Genomic DNA, 5,000 nt, shown 5'->3' on the forward strand with positions numbered 1-5,000 from the left:
GGGGGGGGGGAGAGGGGGGGGGAGGAGGGAGGAGAGGAACATGGAGAAGGAGGGGGGGAGAAGGAGGGGGTGGGGAATGAAGGAGCGGGAGGAAGGGGGAAGGGGGGGGGGGAGGGAAGGCTAAGAGGGAGAGGAAAGGAGGGAGACAGAAGGTGAGGAGGAGGAGTGAAGGAGAGGAGAGAGGAGAGGAGACGAGAAGGAGAAAGGAGAGGAGTAGGAGAGGAAGTGAGAGAAGGGGAGAGAGGAGGAAGGAGAGGAGAGAGGGAGAGCGAGAAGAGAAGGAGAGGAGAGAGAGAAGGAGTGGAGAGAGACGAGAGAAGGAGAGGGAGATGAGATGGGAGAGGAGAGAGAAGGAGAGGAGAGCAGATTGAGAGGAGAGAGAGGAGAGGAGAGCGAGACAGGAGAGGAGGCGAGAAGGAGAGGACGCCAGAGAATGGATGAGGTAGGGAGAAGGAGGAGGGAGACGAGAATGGAGAGGAGAGAGAAGGAGAGCGACGAGAGAAGGAGAGGAGACGAGAGAAGGACGAGGAGAAAGGAAGGAGAGGAGAAAGAAGAGAGGAGAGTGAGAGGAAGAGAGAGAGAGAGAGAGAGCGTAGTAGCAGAGGAGAGAGCGACGGAGAAGAAGAGAAGGGCGAGAGAAAGGAAGAGAGAGAAGAGCGAGAAGGAGAGAGAACGAAGAAGAGGAGAAAGAAGGAGAGAGGAGAGAAAGAAGGAGCGGGTAGAGAGACTCGGAAGAGGTGCGTGAGAAGAACGTGCAAGAGAGGGACGACAGGAGAGCGACGGAGAGGCGGAGGGAAGGCCGAGGGGAGAGACGTGAGAGGGGGATTGAGGAGAGGAGAGAGAAGGAGAGGAGAGAGAAGGAGAGGAGAGAGAAGGAGAGGAGAGAGAAGGAGAGGAGAGAGAAGGAGAGGAGAGAGAAGGAGAGGAGAGAGAAGGAGAGGAGAGAGGAGAGGAGAGAGAAGGAGAGGAGGAAGAAGGAGAGGAGAAAGAAAGAGAGGAGAAAGAAAGAGAGGAGAAAGAAGGAGAGGAGAAAAAAGGAGAGGAGAAAGAAGGAGAGGAGAAAGAAGGATAGGAGAAAGAAGGAGGGGGAAAAAGAAGGAGGGGGAGAAAGAAGGAGAGGAGAAAGAAGTAGAGGAGAGGGTAGAAAAGAGAGGAGTGTAGGGAGTATGAGAAAAGAAAGAGCGATTAGAGAAGAGAGAAGAAGTGAAAAGAAGAGGATGAGGAATGAGAAGAGAGAAGAAGTGAAAAGAAGAGGATGAGGAATGAGAAGAGAGGAGGAGAGAGAAGAGAGGAGATAATAGAGGAGAGAAGAGAGAAGGAGAGAAGAGAGTAGAGAAGAGAGAAGAGAAGAGAGAAGGAGAGATGAGAGGAGAGACATAGAGAAGACAGAAGAGGAAAAGAAGAAGAAGATAGAGGAGGAGAGGAGAGAGGGGAGGAGGAGAGGAGAGGAGAGGAGAGGAGAGGAGAGGAGAGGAGAGGAGAGGATAGAATAGGATAGGAGAGGAGAGGAGAGGAGAGGAGAGGAGAGGAGAGGAGAGGAGAGAGGAGAGGAGAGGAGAGGAGAGGAGAGGAGAGGAGAGAGGAGAGGAGAGGAGAGGAGAAAGGAGAGGATAGAGGAGAGGATAGAGGAGGAGATAGAGGAGGGGATAGAGGAGAGGAGAGAGGAGTGGAGAGAGGAGTGGAGAGAGGACAGGACAGAGAAGGATATGAAAGAGGGGATGAGAGAGGAGATGAGAGAGATGGAGAAGGGAGAAAAGAAGAAGAAAGAAGAGGGAGAAGAGGAGGAGGGATAAACAAGAGGGAGAAGGAAAAGAGAGTGGAGGAGAAGAGAGAGAAGGATAAGAGAGAGAAGGAAAAGAGAGGAGAGAAGGAAAAGAGAATGAGAGAAGACAGGAGAGGAGAAAAAAGAGAGGAGATAGGAGGAGAGACAGAAGGAGGGGAGACAGAGGAAGGAGAGACAGGAGATGGAGAGGAAGGAGGTGGAGAGCCGAAGAATAGGAGATCGAAGTAAGAAGAGGGGAAGTGAAAGATAAAATAGAATTAAAATAGAAATAAGATAAAAAGAGAAAAAAGAGAAAAGGAGGGAGAGAAAGAGTGATAGAGTCCTATGACATTCCTTCGGCTTTGGTTCACGATGTCCTTTGGTGTTGCTCTCTTCACAGGAACCACTAATTCTCAGCCATTTGGACTTTGCAAATTTCAATAGGACAGAAGTATTAATGTTCCTGGTTACTTACTTCATAGAGCTGTCGGTGCCAGAAACCGTATTGAAGTCATTTTGTGGTGGGTACTGGTCAACTATAAATTCAAGCTTAGTATATAACATCAAGTTTACACGCCTCAGTAGGAATATACACTACAATAAAAAATGGAGTCTAATGTGTGCTGCAACCTCACAAACATCATCCTCTCATCAGTCGGAGTAACCTTTAGGAAAGACGGGGTGTGGTCTGCTACATAATTATGCCTCCAACTACTCCCGAGCGGTAGGTCCCATCGGTGCGGTGCGACCAGAAGTAGGTGTAACCTAGCCCTGCATGGATGCCACGGACGGTAAACACGTCGGTTAGTGACCCATAACTGGGTTGGATTACCGCGGACTCGGAGCTCATCTGCCCTTTTGTTGGTTTTCTTTTTCCTTCATCTTGGTGTCCAACACTCCCTCCTCACTGGTAGGTGACCAATGGAGAAGACAGTTTAATTGACGATAGTCCGACTATATCGGAGGGAGAAATGCTACTAATAAAATAATTGCAAAGAAATGTTGGTTTATGTTTTCATCTTTTTGCTACTATTTTTTCGCTGGAAATAACGGGATCCCAAGTAGTTGTAATTTCTACGATATAGAAGGTAATAATCATTGTACAGCGGTGGACAAAACCGTTTCCTAGGCCGATAGTGTTGCCACAACGCTCTAAAAACAATACAACAAAAATGTACTCTATTCTATAGAAAATATCAATCAACATGGTTTTGTCTCTTCGTAATTCTTATAAGAATTATTGAAAGCTTCGTTTCAATTACAGAACAAGCATAGATATTTCAAGTGTGGGACACAAATATAGAACGTTAATATATAGCGTTTGTTAAATAAAAAAAGAATCGTTGGCATGGTTCGGTGCCGCCTTTTTTTTTTTTTTTTTTTCTTAGAATCTGTGTTATATTATCATGTCCTAACATTATCTAAAATTTAAATCTACATCAGGTACTTCTCAGTTCCTCCTACTGTACACCAGGAGCCTGAAGGAAGCTGGCACAAGCCGCCAGTTTCTCAAATACATTTTAATAAATACACCTGATGATATTATCTGCATTTTTTTCACTGTATTAGACACACATTGGCCATGTGATTTCTGGGGTTAAATCTATTCAGTATTAGAATTACTTTCGTGGTTCTCGGTGACCTAAACGGAACTCCGCGTACGAGACGGACAAGTATGTCTTAGTTGAGTTTTTCTTTATTTATGCCTGAGAAATATGGTGTGGTATGTAGTGGCTTGGCCTATATTACATTTGTTTATTCATCTGTATATGCATATTATTTTGCACAGGAGATTTTTTTTATCTTTTATTTTATTGATTGATTGATTTTTTTTTTTTTTTTTTTTTTGCGATTGTATAGGATGCTTTAGAACAAGACCATCATTAGCGATTTCTTAGGTAGCATTAAAGTTTTAATATTTCGCATTCATTTACTCGAAAAAAACATAAGGTTTAATTGTATTCCCTTTCCCCATTTTCTCTGTCCTCGTTTAAGGCCATAAATATCTTCATGTTGTTCTTTTCACTTTTGCATTTCATTGCAATGGTTAGGATTTTGATCCAAGAAAGAGGCTTATTTGTAACCAAGTCATCACATTTGCTCTGCATGCTCTAAGCAAACTGTCACTGGTAGTCCTTGCGATCTAACCAAAATAAACAAAGCGCAAGACCAGCTTCAAACCAACTCACCAAGGCAGCACATATATTAAAAAATAAATAAATAAATAAACTAATAAACAAACAAACAAATAAATAAATAAATAGATAAATGAATATGCATTCCTTTAACGTCATGATATATTTCATGCTTTGAATTTTTGTTCCGACAAACGATGAGGGAGCCACCGAAGTGTTAGGTTCAAACTCTAAATTAATTCCTTGCATCCGAAGCCACTACTCAGGGCTTTGTTTACGCAAACAAAATAAATTCGCTCACTTGGCGATCGGAGAAAAGTAAGGAGCCAAAAACAGCAAAGAAAGAAAGAAAAAACAAAGAAAAAACATGGAAAAGTTTTGAATAATATAAAGAAAAGTAGGGAAAGAAAAAGAGAGGGAAAAGCTGGAAAAAAACAAGTGGGGAAAATAAAATTTAGAGAAGAGCAGTGAAGGTCAATGGGATAAAGAAAATGGAGGGGATAGTAGAGACAGGAGGAAAGTAGGTGGTGGTGGAATGGAATGGGTAGAATAGGTGGCTGCAGAAAGGTAAGGAAAAATTCTAGGAAAAAGAGGTGAAAGGCTTAGAGTAGTAGAAGCAGAAATGAGAAGGAATCTGTGCGTAATATGTGTACTGAACATGCCCGTTTATAGCACACGTAAGGGAGGGAGGGAAGGAGGCAGTGAAAGAGGGAAGAGAGGGAGAGAGGGAGAGAAGGAGGAAAGGAGGAGGGAGAGCGACAGAAGGAGGGAGGGGGAGGGGGTTAGGAGCAGGGAGTGAGGTGGGGAGGAAGACAGAGAGAGAGAGAGAGAGAGAGAGAGAGAGAGAGAGAGAGAGAGAGAGAGAGAGAGAGAGAGAGAGAGAGAGAGAGAGAGAGAGAGAGAGAGAGAGAGAGACAGAGAGACAGAGAGAGAGAGGGGGGGAGAGGGAGAGGGAGAGAAAGACCGAGAGAGGGAGAGATGGAGAGAGAGAGGGAGAGATGGAGAGAGAGAGAGAGAGAGAGAGAGAGAGAGAGAGAGAGAGAGAGATAGTGAGAGAGATAGTGAGAGAGATAGTGAGAGAGATAGTGAGAGATAGTGAGAGA

Source organism: Oratosquilla oratoria, chromosome 4 (genome assembly GCF_046742065.1).
Source record: "Oratosquilla oratoria isolate Oo_2021 chromosome 4, ASM4674206v1, whole genome shotgun sequence".
NCBI classification, from domain to species: domain Eukaryota; kingdom Metazoa; phylum Arthropoda; class Malacostraca; order Stomatopoda; family Squillidae; genus Oratosquilla; species Oratosquilla oratoria.